Below are 16182 nucleotides of genomic sequence, written 5' to 3'. Positions count from 1 at the left end.
ACATGTACAATGGAATATTATTCAGCCATGAGAAAAAATGAAATTTTGCCATTTGTGACAACATGGATGGACTTTGAGGACATTATACTAAGTGAGATAAATCAGACAAAGACAAATACTGTATTTTTTTTTACAAATACTGTATCAGTTATATGTGGAATCTATACAAGCCTATCTTGTAAAAAGGAAAGAGTAAAATGATGGTTACAAGGGGCTGGTGGGTAGGAGAATAGGCGAGATGTTGTTTAAAGGCACAAACTTGCAGCTAGTAGATAAATAAGTTCTGGAGATCTAATGTACAATATAGTGAACATAGACAACAATATTGTATTATAATCATGGAGATTGCTAAGAAACTAGATCTTAATAATTCCCACCACAAACTAAATGATAATTATATGACATGATAGAGAAGTTAACTATCACTACAGTGGAAATCATACTACAATATATAAATGCATCAAGTCAACATATTTTACATCTTAAATTTACATATTATATGTTAAATATATTTCAATTTTAAAAATCACACATGTAATAAAAATGAAGCGTAAGTGTTCATTGATAGATGAATAGATAAGGAAGATATTAAGGAGGGCACTTGTGATGAGCACCAGGTGTTGTAAGTGATGAATCATTAAATTCTACCCCTGAAATATTGCACTGTATGTTAGCTAGCTGGAATTTAAATAAAAACTTGGGGAAAAAAAGGAAGATATGATATGCATATAGAATGGAATATTATGCAGTCACAAGAAGGATATCTTACCATTTATGTTACAACATAGATGGACAAAAATGGTATTATGCTAAATAAGTCAAACTGAAAAAAGAAATATATGATTTAGCTCATATATGGAACCTAGAAAACAAAATAAATGAATAAACAAAAAGCAGAAATAGACCTATATATATAGATAACAAACTGATGGTGGCTAGAGGTGTTGGGGGATGAGAAAAATGGGTGAGGAGAGTGGGAGTTACAGGCTTCCAGTTATGGAATGAATAAGTCAGGAATAAGAGGTACAGAATAGGGAATATAGTCAAAGATATTGTAATAGCATTATATGGTGACAAATGGTAGCTACACTTATGATGAGCATAGCATAATGTATATAGATGTTGAATCACTGTGTTGTACACTTGAAACTGTTGTGACATTGTGTGTCAACACACAAAAAAATTAAAGCAAAAAGAAGAAAGATGAAAGAAGAGAACTACATAAGCATATAAAAATGCAGAAAGCTGGAAAAATTGACAGAGGATGTTGCCTAGTGCTATCAAACAGCCTAATGCATTTAGGGAACAGCATAAAGTAGGTGTTGGAAATATTCACTTTCTCAGTAAGGAATTGGAGCCTCAGTAAGCACCTTTCCAAAGATCCCACATGTAGTAAATGGAAGAGCTAGAATTTGGATTCAGGTATCCCTATCTTCAAAGTTGATATTTTTTAATAATAAATTTATTTTTTATTGGTGTTCAATTTGCCAACATACAGAATAACACCCAGTGCTCATCCCGTCAAGTGCCCCCCTCAGTGCCTGTCACCCATTCACCCCCACCCCCCACCCTCCTCCCCTTCCACCATCCCTAGTTTGTTTCCTAGAGTTAGGAGTCTTCATGTTCTGTCTCCCTTTCTGATATTTCCTACCCATTTCTTCTCCCCTCCCTTCTATTCCCTTTCACTATTATTTATATTCCCCAAATGAATGAGACCATATAATGTTTGTCCTTCTCCGATTGACTTATTTCACTCAGCATAATACCCTCCAGTTCCATCCATGTTGAAGCAAATGGTGGGTATTTGTCGTTTCTAATGGGTGAGTAATATTCCATTGTATACATAGACCACATTTTCTTTATCCATTCATCTTTCGATGGACACCGAGGCTCCTTCCCCAGTTGGGCTATTGTCGACATTGCTGCTAGAAACATCGGGGTGCAGGTGTCCCGGCGTTTCATTGCATCTGTATCTCTGGGGTAAATCCCCAGCAGTGCAATTGCTGGGTCGTAGGGCAGGTCTATTTTTAACTCTTTGAGGAACCTCCATACAATTTTCCAGAGTGGCTGCACCAGTTCACATTCCCACCAACAGTGTAAGAGTCGTCCCCTTTCTGCACATCCTCTCCAACATTTGTGGTTTCCTGCCTTGTTAATTTTACCAAAGTTGGTATTCTTAACCTCTAAGCCACACTTCTTTGAAAGGTTTGGTATTTGAAATAAGCAAAAAGCCCATGTCAGCATACACATAAGAGGCAATTAATTTGCTTGTGGTGGAGGAGGAGAGTCGGGTGAACCAGAACAATTACTACATTTGAGATGGGCCTTGAGGTAGATGCAACCACTAGGTTGATAAAACAGCAAAGACGTGGGTATAAATTCTTGTTTTATGGAACCTTAAGGTATCACCAGTAATTTCCAAGATATATATGAAATGTTTAGGAATTTCTCCCTGTGGGCACCTTCACAAAAATATCTTTAGCATGTTTTAATTCTCACAAAATTGGGACATTCAATAACAGATAATTTTCTTGGTTTGATTTTTTTTTTGCCAGACACAGTTTTTTAAAAGAAAAATTTAAGTTGTCTTCACACCCAGTGTGGAGCCCAACACAGGGCTTGAACTCACGACCCTGAGATCAAGACCTGAACTGAGATCAAGAGTCAAACACTCAACTGATTGAGCCACCCCGGCACCCCTGTAAGACACATTTATTGACAGTCATCTTGATTCTCACACATAGAATTCTTGGCAACATTTCAGCTTAAACACACATTTGGTGGCACTGTTCTCAAAGGCTGCATGCTGTTTAGTTAACCTTTGTATATATGCAAACATGCTGTCTCATTCTTTGAATTCCCAAATGTTCACCAGGCCTTTGGACTCCTGATAAAAGCCAAGCTTTGTGCCTAGCAGCCTTTACGAAATGCTTTTCCACTGAGCTTTATTACACAGCACAAAATGGGTAACTTTTCTCAGTATCATATTCTTATATTGATTTTTAGCTAAAACCTTGCATTTAAAAATACAAAATGATTGGAAAATTATGGGAGTTAATTTCAGAATTTATAACCTTTAATAGCATCAGCTTCTCTTTTTGAAGTAGGTACATGCAGCATGTTGCAAGGCTTTTCTCTTATAAAGCTTAAAGCAATGAGGTAGGGAGACTTAGTAGGCTGTCTCTTTTCTGGTTTTTACTTTCATCCCCCATTGAGAGAAGTAAACAAAATAAAAACTATTATCTTTTTTACGTGCAGATAAATCATGCTTAATTTTGTTAGTAGATTTTTTTTTTACTGCCAATGGTACTTCAGATTTTTTTCTTACTATCATGGTATGAATGTAAAGCATTTTTTGGGCTATGAGTTATTCCATAAAAGTGAATCTTCCAGGCAATTGATATTTATCCCTAGAAGGTTTTGTTGACAGCAGGTGAAATTCTGGCTAATGACAATTGAAGACCAGTATATCTATAGATGCCAGCTGGACTAATCTTTTCTCTACAACCTAATTGCTTGTTTATTGAAGCAGTAAACACCATGAGGGCTTTAGTCTTTAGTCAGACATGTTAACTTATTACTAAATGACTGATAAATTGTATCACTGCTGCTTCTTTTGTTCCCAAGTCTAAGATTTCATGCCATTTTAAAATCAGAAAACTGTACATCATCATAGTGTTTTTCTTTGTGTTTCTGGTTAGAGTTTGCCTATATACACACATTCTAAAAGGCAGCCTGATGAGCTGATATAGAGTCCTTTATAAGGTATATAATATAAACTTTTTTCTTTTCATATGGAATGCCATTTTATTTTATGTCACATTAACTTGCTCCTTACCAGTTACGTACTCCATTTTAAAGAGTTATACCTTTTAGAAAGTTATATTAACCAGTTTTGACTATCAGATTAGCACACAATGTCCTTAAGATAGTGTGTTGCAGGTAATAGTCTCCATATTTGGTATCTGTCTTTTTTTTTTCAAGAGAATATTAAATCGTTTATTGATTACACATGATAATGGACGATACACAAGCTTTAATCCCATCTATAATTTTATCTGATACCATAATTCAATTTAGATGTATTGCGTAGGATGTGCCAACAATCATAATAACCAAATAAACTCCAGGACTTTGCTTGGGTGACCCTTTTAACGGTGAACTCCAGGTCACAACACATTAACTGTCAGTTCAACCACACCAAGGTTTGTGGAGACAATGGCTTCTGTGCCCAAGCAGGTTGCAAATAAATTTCGAGTGGAACCTGGCATCACCCTGAAGGAATTCTAACTTCACACTGTTGGGGAAGTTTACCAAGATGGCTTCAGAGTAGACTAACTTTACACAGCACATTTAAAAAAAGACACATTTATTCAGCGTCATGATCAGACTATTACATTTAGCAATCAACAGCATGGGTGCAAAAAAAAAATCTACATTAAAACCCTTTGTTGGAATGCTTTACACTTTCCACAGAACAGAAACTAAAATAACCTGTTATACAATTAGTCGCAAATACAGTCCTCGAGTTTTTTGCCCATACACATGAGTATTGTCTAAAACATGTCTTCTTTGTAGCGGCTAGGCCCTGCCACCACTGTGCTTGGCTGAGTTCACAAATCTGTTGTAACCTGTAGCTTCCCTGTCACTTCTCTGGCTCTCCTCTCCTGCTAAGCTTTGTTTCCTGGCAGTAATTAAAACCTTCTGCCACTGCCATAGCTGCTGCTGCTGCTGGAACCGCCATAGCCACCTTGGTTTCATGGTTTGGCAAAGTATTGGCCTCCACCACCATAGGGGCCAGAGCTTCTGCCTCCAAAATTTCCTCCTTTCATGGGTCCAAAATTTGAGGATTGATTGTTGTAATTGCCAAAATCGTTATAGCTTCCTCCACCTCCAAAGTTGCTTCCGTCATTACCAAATCCATTATAGCCATCCCCACTGCCACCGTATCCACCACCACCTCGACTGCCACCGAAGCCACCTCGACCACTGAAGTTCCCTCCATGACCAAAGTTGTCATTCCCACCAAAACCACCTCCACGACCACCACCAAAGTTTCCAGAACCACTTCGGCCTCTTTGGCTGGACGAAGCTCTAGCCATCTCTTGCTTCTATAGGGCTTTCCTCACTTCACAGTTGTGGCCATTCACAGTATGGTATTTTTGAATGACAATCTTGTCTACAGAGTCGTGGTCGTCAAAGGTCACAAAAGCAAAACCTCTCTTTTTGCCACTGCCTCAGTCAGTCATGATCTCAATCACTTCAATTTTCCCATAGTGTTCAAAATAATCTCTTAGGTGATGTTCTTCAGTGTCTTCTTTAATGCCACCGACAAAAATCTTTTTCACAGTTAAGTGGGCACCGGGTCTTTGAGAATCTTCTCGGGAGACGGCCCTCTTTGGTTCCACCACTCTTCCATCCACCTTGTGTGGCCCTGCACTCATGGCTGCGTCTGCCTCCTCCACGGTGGCCTACGTGGTGAACCCAGAGCCTCTGGGGCATTTAGTGTTGGGGTCCCTCATTACCACACAGTCCGTAGGCGTCCCCCATTGCTCAAAATGGCTCCTCAGACTCTCATCGGTCGTTTCGAAGCTCAAACCTCCAATGAAGAGCTTCCGCAGCTGCTCAGGCTCTTTGGGAGACTCTGACTTAGACATGACGGCGGTGGGAGGGGAGACTTTAACGATGCTTACTCGGCGGCGTCCAGGGGCAGAAAGCGGTGTCTGTCTTTTAATCTTTTCTTCCTACAAGCCATTTTTTCACACTGCAGCCTGAATAATTTTTTAAAAAATGTAAAACTGATCTTGTCATACCCATTATAACTTCTTAATGGTTGGTTTCCCATTATAACCTACCTTTTATCTAAATGTGTACCTATCATAATTTGGCTATTGTAAATAATGCTGCAAAGAACATTTGATCCAGCTATTCCACTTCTGGGTATTTATCTGAAGAATATGAAAATCATAACTCAAGAATATATAGGCTCCCATATGTTCATTGTCACATTATTTATAATAGCACTTGTGACTTTTGAGGTTATCACATTCAATGTTCATTTGGAAGTAAAGAAATTAAGGTGCACAGAGGTAATGTGACTCAGTCAAGGAAATACTGGAAATTAATGGCAGAACTGGGCCTAGGACTAGATCTTGCTACAATCAGTTTAAGGACTTTTACATTAAGAAGTTAGAATTTATTAAACTATTATAAAAAACTTCTTCAACAAAAGTCCTCATGTTCAAAAGATCCTATTTGGAGAGAGTTATGCTTACCCCAAATGAATGCCATTTTAATAAACAGAACTTTCGTCTTCTAGTGCCTGATTGGAAAAGTTTCTGCAAATACCTTTAAATCATAACACCAACTGTGCCAAACAATTAAATCATTCCTGAGGCTCCACCTCTCTTTGGTGTTATAGCACATTGGTTATTAAAATAAATATTAAAACCAGACACACATAGGTTTGAATATCAGCTCTGCTGTGTGGTCTTATTTTTTCCTTGTCATTGTTGGTTTTTCATTAAGTAAATTGTAGGCTGCTTATCCAATATACATTTTTAATAACTATGTCGAGATGTAATTCATATATGATAAACTTTGCACATTTAAAATTTAGGTTCAGGGACCCCTGGGTGGCTCAGCGGTTTAGGGCCTGCCTTCGGCCCAGGGTGTGATCCCGGAGTCCAAGGATCGAGTCCCGCATCGGGCTCCCTGCATGGAGCCACTTCTCCCTCTGTCTATGTCTCTGCCTGTCTTTTTGTGTCTCTCATGAATAAATAAAATTAAAGAAAAATAAAATAAAATTTAGGTTCAATGGCATTTAATAATTTTCAGTCCTGTGCAGCCATACCATAATACAGTTTAAGAGCATTTTTATCAACCAAAAAAAAAGAAACACCAAACAAGCTAGCAGTCACAACCCATTCCATCCTACCCATCTCATCAGTCTGTCAACCACTAATCTATTTTCTATATCTGTATATTTGCTTATTCTGAACATTTCATATCAATGGAATCATACAGTATGTGATCTTTTGTGACTGGCTTCTTTCCCTTAGTATTATGTTCTTGAGAGTGATCCACATTGTAGCATGTAGTAGTAATTCATTTCTTTTAATAACTGAATAATATTTCATGTATATGCCACAATTTATCCATTCATCAGCTGACAAACATTTGGGTTGTTTATGCTTTTTGGCTATTATGAACAATGCTGCTCTGAACATTTGTGTACAAATTTTTGTGCTAATATATGTTTTTAAACTCTTTTGGGTGTATATTTAGGAGTGGAATTGCAGGGTCATTATGTAGCTCTGCTTTGCTTTATTTTTGATGAACTCTGAAACATTTTTTCAAAGTGGCTGTATAATTTATGTATGTATGTATGTATGTATGTATGTATGTATGTTCAATTTGCCAACATATAGTATGACACACAGTGCTTATCCCGTAAATTGCCCCCCTCAGTGCCTATCACCCAGTCACCCCAACCCTCACCCACCTCCCCTTCCATTACCCCTTGTTAGTTTTCCAGAGTTAGAAGTCTCTCAAGTTCTGTCATCCTCTCTGAAAGTCCCACCAGCAGTGTATGAAGCTTTATATTTTTCCACATATTCAACATTTGTTATTATGCATCTTTTTGATGATAGCTACCTTGATGCATAATAAAGTACCTTATTGTGCTTTTGTTTTGCATTTCTCTGATGGCTAATAATAAACATCCTTTAATGTGTTTATTGGTCATTTGCATATCTTCTGAGAGCTATATTCAGATCATATACCTATTTTAAAAATGTTTTGTCTTTTTACTACTGAATTATAAGAGAACATTACATATTGTGTATATAAATTCTTTATGTAAATAGATACATGATTTGCAAATATTTTCTCTAATTCTAGGAGTTATCTTTATGTTCTTGATAATATCCTTTGAACTGCATACATATTTTAACATATGTGAAGTTTTTGCTTTTTTTCTTTAGTCACTTGTGCCTTTGTTGTCATATCTTTTTTTTTCTTTTAGTTTCAGAGGTAGTGATTCATCAGTTGCATATAACACCCAGTGCTCATTACATCAAGTGCCTTCCTTAATGTCAATCACCTAGTTACCCCCTTCCCACATCTACCACCCCTCCAGCAACCTTCAGTTTTTCTGTAGTTAAGAGTCTCTAATAGTTTGTTTTACTCTGTTTTTTTCTTATTTTTCCTTCTCTTCCCCTTTGTTCATCTGTTTTATTTCTTAAATTCCACATAGGAGTGAAGTAATCTGATATTTGTCTTTCTCTGACTTATTTCACTTAGCATAATACCCTCTAGTTCCATCCACATTGTTGCAAATGGTAAGATTTCATTCTTTCTGATGGATGATTAATATTCCATTATATATTATATATTTTATATATATTATATATATACACCACATCTTTATCTATTCATCTGTCAATGGACATATGGGCTCTTTCCATATTTTGGCTATTGTGGACATTGCTGCTATAAACATTGGGGTGCATTTGCCCCTTTGAATCACTATGTTTGTATCCTTTGGACAAATACCTAAAAAATAGGACAAATACCTAAAGTTCAGTTGCTAGGTGGTAGGGTTTTTCTTTAACTTTTTAAGGAATATCCATATTGTCTTCCAGAGTGGCTGTACCAGTTTGCATTTCCACTTTTGGTGTCATATCTAAGAAAACTTTGACTAACTCAAGGTCATGAAAATTTACTCCTCTATTTTCCTTTAAGAGTTTTATAGTTTTGGCTTCTACATTTAGGCCTATGTTGTATTTTGAGTGAATTTCTGTCTATGGTGTGAAATAAAGGTCCAAAATCAATGCATATCTGGTTGTACCATTTCTTGAAAAGGCTATTTCCCACTTAATTGTCTGGGCACCTTCATCAAAAATAAGTTGACTCTAAAGGTAAAGGTTTGTTTCTAGAATTTCAATTCTGTTTCATTGATCTATATGTCTATCCTCATGTAGTACCACACAATATGATTACTATGATTACTGTAGCTTTGCAGTAAGTTTTGAAGTTAAGAAGTGTTGAGTCCAGCAATATTGTTCTTCTCTTTCAAATTATGTTGGATATTATGTGTACCATGTATTTCCAAATGAGTGTTAGAACCTTCTTATCAATTTCTGCAAAAAAAAGACAGCTGGGATTTTGATAGGAGTTGTGTTGAAGCTGTAGATCACTTGGGTGAAAATTGTCATCTTACCAATATTAAGTCTTAAAATCTTTGTACATGGAATCCTTTTCCATTTATATCTTCTTTAATTTCTTTAAACAATGTTTTATGTTTTCAGAATATAACTTTTATATTTTTTTAAGTTTATTCCCAAGTACTTTATTCTTTTTGGCACTAATGTAAATAACATTGTTTCCTTAATTTCATTTTCATGTTTTTATTGCTTGTGAAGTCATTATATGTTTTTGTATATTTATCTTGTGCCCTGAAATTTTCATTAACTAGTTAATTATCTCTTGTTTTTTATTTTTGTGGGATCTTTATGGTTTCCTCTATAAAAGATTATGTTATCTGTAAATAGAGATAATTTTACTTTTTTCTTTTCAATCTGGATACTAGTTTTCTCTTTCTCTTCAATGGCTAGTACCTCCAGTAAATGTTGTATGGAACTGGCACAAGTAGACATCTTCTGTCCTAACCTTAGAGGCAAAGTCTCAAATCTTTCAACCATTAAACATATTAGTTGTGCATTTTTCATAGATGCCCTTTATCATGTTGAAGTTCCCACATATTCCTAGTTTGTTGAATATATTTTTAATCAAAAAAGGATGTTGCATTTTGTCAAATGCTTTTCCTGTATCAGTTGAGATGATCATATAGTGTTTTCTCCCTTTCATTCTATTAATGTGCATAATCTAGTGCATTGATTTTTGTATATAAACCATCCTTGCATTTCTGGGATAAATCACCCTTGATCATGGAGTATAATTATTTTATATGTCACTGAGTTTATTTGCAGTGTTTTATTGATTATTTTTAATATCCATATTCATTAGAGATACTGATTTATAGTGTTTTTGTGATTTCACCATCTGGGTTTGGTATCAGGGTAATGCTAGCCTCATAGAATGAGTTGCAAAATAATCACTGGTCTTCTATATTTTTGAGAATAGTTTGTGAAAGATTGGTGATAATTTTTATTAAACATTTGGTAGAACCTATCTATAGCCCCATCTGGTCTTGGTCTGTCCTTTGTGAGTATTTTTAAAAAATTATTACTCAACTCGTTTACTTTAAAAAAAAAGATTTGTTTACAATCTTTTTACAAGATTTATTTACAAATCTTACAAGATTTGTTTACAAGATTTGTTACAAGGGAGGGAGAGAGGGGGAGTGGGGGGAGAGAGAGAGAGAGAGAGAGAGAGAGAGAGAGAGAACATGAGCAGGGGCAGAGGGAGAGGGAGAGAAGCAAACTCTCCCACTGAGTGTAGAGTGACCCTGAGATCATGAACTGAGCCAATATCAAGATTCAGACACTTGACCGAGCCACCAGGCACCTCCAACTTGTTTACTTTTTAAAGCTTTTTTTGGAACATTTTTCCTGAGTTAGTTTATTTTTTTTTCTTCTTTTTTTTCACCTGAGTTAAAGTAGTTTGTTTCTTTCTTGGAATTTGTACATTTCATCTGGGTTATACAATTTGTTGATATACAATTATACATAGTATTCCTTTATAATCATTTCTTTTTGTTTCTGTGACATCTGTATTAATTTCCCCTCTTTCATTCATGATTTTAGTAATTTGAGCATTTTCTCTTTTTTCGTGATCAGTCTAGTAAGTTTGATTTGTTGACTTTTCAGAGAACCAACTTTTACTTTCATTTTCCCTTGTGATTTCTTTTCATCCCATTGGCTATTTATGACTCTGTTATTCAAATTTCACATATTTTGTGAGTTTCCCAAGTTTTCTTCTGTTATTGACCTCTAATTTCATTCTATTGTGATTGGACAAGATGTTTTGTATAATTTCAAGTCATCGATATATTGAGACTTCTTTTATGGTCTGTTACCATATCATCCCTTCTGGAACATGTTCCATGTACACTTGAGAAGAATGTGTATTCTGGTGTTATTGGGTGAAGTGTTCTATTGGTGTCTAGTTTACTTGTTTTATAATGTTGTTTAAATCTTTGATTTCCTTGTTGATCATCTGCCTAGTTGTTCTATCCATTTCTGAAAGTAACGTATTGAAGTTTCCAACTATTGTTGAATAGTCCATTTCTCCCTTCAAGTATGTCAGTTTTTGCCTCATGTGTTTTTGCGATCTAGTGTCATGTACATTTATATTTATAGTTTTTATGTCTTCTTGATGGATTGACTCATCAATCATCAAGAGATGTCCTTCTTAAAAAATAAACAAAAATTAAAAAAAGAGATGTCCTTCTTTGTCTCCAGCAACAATTTTTGTCTCAGGCTATTATGTCTTATAAAAATACAGCCACTTTACTCTTTCCTTTGGTTATTATGTGCATAATATATCTTTTCCATTTTTTAACTTTCATTCTATTTGTGTTTTGAATCTAAGTCAGTTTCATGTAGACAGCATATAATTGGATTTTTAAAACTGATTCTGCCAATCTTCTCCTTTTGGTTGGAATATGTAATACACTTACATTCAATGTACATGCTCCTACAAGAGGTTATAAGTCTGCCATTTTGCTCTTCATTTGCTATTTGACATATTTTTTTCTGTATCCATTATTGATTGCTTCTATGTTAAATAGATGTTTTGTAATGTACCATTTTAATTACTCCTGTTTCTTTTGGTGGCTATATATATATATAGATATATATATTCCGTGTTCAACTTGCCAACATATAGAATAACACCCAGTGCTCATCCCGTCAAGTGCCCCCCTCAGTGCCCGTCACCCAGTCACCCCCACCCCCCGCCCACCTCCCCTTCCACCACCCCTAGTTCGTTTCCCAGAGTTAGGAGTTTCTCATGTTCTGTCTCCCTTTCTGATATTTCCCACTCATTTTTTCTCCTCTCCCCTTTATTCACTTTCACTATTTTTTATATTCCCCAAATGAATGAGACCATATACTGTTTGTCCTTCTCCGATTGACTTATTTAACTCAGCATAATACCCTCCAGCTCCATCCACGTCGAAGCAAATGGTGGGTATTTGTCATTTCTAATGGCTGAGTAATATTCCATTGTATACATAAACCACATCTTCTTTATCCATTCATTTTTCGATGGACACTGAGGCTCCTTCCCCAGTTGGGCTATTGTGGACATTGCTGCTATAAACATCGGGGGGCAGGTGTCCTGGCATTTCATTGCATCTGTATCTTTGGGGTAAATCCCCAGCAGGGCAATTGCTGGATCATAGGGCAGATCTATTTTTAACTCTTTGAGGAACCTCCACACAGTTTTCCAGAGTGGCTGCACCAGTTCACATTCCCACCAACAGTGTAAGAGGGTTCCCTTTTCTCCACATCCTCTCCAACATTTGTGGTTTCCTGCCTTGTTAATTTTCCCCATTCTCACTGGTGTGAGGTGGTATCTCATTGTGGTTTTGATTTGTATTTCCCTGATGGCCAGTGATGCGGAGCATTTCCTCACGTGCTTGTTGGCTATGTCTATGTCTTCCTCTGTGAGATTTCTGTTCATGTCTTTTGCCCATTTCATGATTGGATTGTTTGTTTCTTTGCTGTTGAGTTTAATAAGTTCTTTATAGATCTTGGAAACTAGCCCTTTATCTGATACGTCATTTGCAAATATCTTATCCCATTCTGTAGGTTGTCTTTGAGTTTTATTGATGGTATCTTTTGCTTTGCAAAAGGTGGGTTTTTAAAAAGTTATTTTCTCAGTTATTGCTCTATGTATTAAAAATGGCATCTTTTCATATAACAATCTAGTTTGGATTAATACAACTTAATTTTAATTGTATATAATAAACCTTTGCTCCTATACATATCCCTTCTCTATAACTTCCTTTTTGCTGCAATTATTATAAAATAACATTTTTATACACTGTATACTTATCAGTCTAGGTTTATAATTATTGCTTTATGTACATGACTTTTAGATAGGAGGAAAGAGTTAAAATGTAGTTATATCATCATTTATATTTACCCATGTAGTGATTTTTATCAGTGCTTTTTATTTTGTGATGTGGGTTTGAGTTACTGTCCGGGGTCCTTTCATTTCAGTTGTCAGGACTCCATGGTGTCTGATGAGAAATCATTTATTAATCTTATTAAAGTTCCCTTGTACATGAGGAGTGCTTGTCTCTTGTAGCTTTTCAGATTCTCTCATTATCTTTGGTTTTCACATTTACTATTTGTCCAGGTGGGGGTCTCTCTGCATTTATACTGCTTGAAATTTGTTGAGCTTCTTGAATACGTTGATTAATGTTTTACATAAAATTTGGGAAATTTTCAGGCATTATTTCTTTATAATATTCTTTCTACAGTTTTATTTCTTCCCTCTCCTTCTGGAATTTCAATTATGTGTATGTTGGTATGCTTGACAGGTCATTGAGACTCTACAGTTTTCCTAATCATTTTTGTCTTTCTCAGACTGCATAATCTCAATGGATCTATCTTCAAATTCTCTTATTATTTTGTCTGCCTGCTCAAATCTGTTATTGAACATTTTTAGTGAATTTCTCATTTTAGTTACTTTTCATTTCCAGAATTCATATATATTTTAATAGCTTTTTATTTAAATTTCATTAGCCAACATATAGTATATCATTAATTTCAGACGTAGTGTTCAATAATTTTTCAGTTGTGTTTAGCACCTAGTGCTCATCACATCACATGTGCTCCTTAATGCCCATCACCCAATTACACTGTCCCCCACTCCCCTCCCCTCCAGCTACCCTCTGTTTCCTAGAGTTAAGAATTTCTCATGGTTTGTCTTCGTCTCTGATGACTTCCCATTCAGTTTTCCCTCCCTTCCCCTATGATCCTCTGTGCTGTTTGTTTATATTCCACATATGAGTGAAACCATATGGTAATTATCTTTCTCTGACTGACTTATTTCACTCAGCATAATACCCTCCAGTTCCATTCATGTTGATGTATATGGTAGATATTCATACTTTCTGATGTTTGAGTAATATTCCATTATATGTATGTATGTACATATGTATGTATGTATGTGTATATTGGAATGTGTACATTCCATTATATGTGTGTATATATACACACATATAATACATATCCCATTATATGTATATATATGCTGGGTCATAGGGTAGCTCTATTTTTAACTTCTTGAAGAACCTCCATACTGTCTTCCAGAGTGGATGTACCGGCTTGGATTTGCATCAACAGTGTAAGAGGGTTCCCCTTTCTCCACCTTCTCACCAACGTTTGTTCTTTCCTGTCTTGTTAATTTTAGCCATTCTAACTGGTGTGAGGTGGTATCTCATTGTGGTTTTGATTTGTATTTCCCAATGGTAAGCAATGTGGAACATTTTTTAATGTGTCTATTGGCCATTTGTATGTCTTTGGAGAAATATCTGTTCATGTCTTCTGCCCATTTCTTGACTGGATTATTTGTTTTTTGGGTGTTGAGTTTGATAAGTTCTTTATATATCTTGGATACTAGCCCTTTATCTGATATGTCATTTGCAAATATCTTCTCCAATTCTGTAGGTTGACTTTGTTTTGTGGACTGTTTCCTTTGCTGTGTAGTTGATTTTTATCTTGATGAAGCCCTAATAGTTCATTTTTGCTTTTATTTACCTTACCTTTATAGATATGTCCAGCAAGAAGTTGCTGTAGCCAAGGTCATAGAAGCTGCTACCTGTGTTCTTCTCTAGGATTTTGATGGATTCCTGTCTCACATTAATATCTTCCATCCATTTTGAGTTTATCTTTGTGTATGGTTTAAGAAAATGGTTCAGTTTCATTCTTCTACATGTGGCTATCCAATTTTCCTCCCCCCCCCCAGTGGTTATTTCTTTCCTGTTTTGTTGAAGATTAGTTGGCCAAAGAGTTGAGGGTCCATTTCTGCATTCTCTAATCTGTTCCATTGATCTATTTGTCTGTTTTTGTGCCAGTACCATACTGTCCTGATGACTAAAATTCTTAATATAGCTTGAAGTCTGGCATTGTGATGCCGCCAGCTTTGGTTTTCTTTTTCAACATTCCTCTGACTATTCAGGGTCTTCTCTGGTTCCATACAAATTTTAAGATTATTTGTTCCAGTTCTGTGTAAATTGTTAATATTATCTTGATAGGGGTACATTGAATTGTTTAGATTGCTCTGGGTAGCACAGACATTTTAACAATATGAATTCTTCCAACCCATGAGCATGGAATATTTTTTCATTTCTTTGTGTCTTTCTCAAATTCTTTCATAAGTGTTCTATAGCTTTTAGAGGGCAGATCCTTTATTTCTTTGCTTAGGTTTATTCCTAGATATCTTATGGTTTTTGGTGCAATTGCAAATGGGATTGATTCCTTAATTTCTCTTTCTTTAGTCTCATTGTTAGTGTATAGAAATATAATTCCCACTCTTCACAGATGACATGATACTTTATGTGGAAAACCCAAAAGACTCCACTTCAAAATTGCTAGAACTCAGACAGTAGTTCAGCAGCATGGCAGGATATAAAATCAATGCACAGAAATCAGTTGCATTTTTTAATAGTTTTTATCTCCTAATTGATATCTTCTAAGTGGTGAAAGGTTGTTCTCATAACCTTTTTAATTTCTTGAGCATAATGTGCTTTAGTTCTTTAAATGTATTTATAATGGCTGATTTAATGTTTTTATCTAGTAAGTCTAATACTAGATTTTTTCAAAGATTGTTTCTGTTCACTTCTTTTTGTCCTGTGCATGTGTCATACTTTCTTCTTTCATTGCATGTTATGTGTGTGTGTGTTGTTGAAAACTGTACATTTTAGATCATGTGAAAACTCTAGAAGTTAATTTTGCCCTCCCGATGTTTGTTTTTATTGCTAATTGTTGATTTAATTACTTTTCTGAACTAATTCTGTTAAGTTCATTCTATATGGGGGTTAAAGTTATCTTACTGATCAGCTAATGATTGGACAGAGATTTCCTTAAATTCCTGGAACCCCTGAGACTCATAGTATTTGCTTATTGGCTCTTGTTTCTGTTGAGGCACATCTTCAACACTCAGCCAGGCAGTTTATAACTCCACCTTAGTGTTGTTCACTTG

The 16182-nt window shown here is 35.6% G+C and overlaps 1 pseudogene; it reads right to left on the bottom strand.

Annotated features, from left to right (window-relative positions):
- Positions 1 to 4096: 4096 nt before the first annotated feature.
- On the bottom strand, positions 4097 to 5657 carry LOC129517749 (heterogeneous nuclear ribonucleoprotein A1-like; annotated as a pseudogene).
- Between the last annotated feature and the right edge of the window lie 10525 nt (positions 5658 to 16182).

The sequence above is a fragment of the Nyctereutes procyonoides genome, unplaced genomic scaffold (assembly GCF_905146905.1).
Source record: "Nyctereutes procyonoides isolate TBG_1078 unplaced genomic scaffold, NYPRO_anot_genome, whole genome shotgun sequence".
In the NCBI taxonomy this organism is placed as follows: domain Eukaryota; kingdom Metazoa; phylum Chordata; class Mammalia; order Carnivora; family Canidae; genus Nyctereutes; species Nyctereutes procyonoides.
This window is presented reverse-complemented; position numbering and strand designations above follow the sequence as displayed.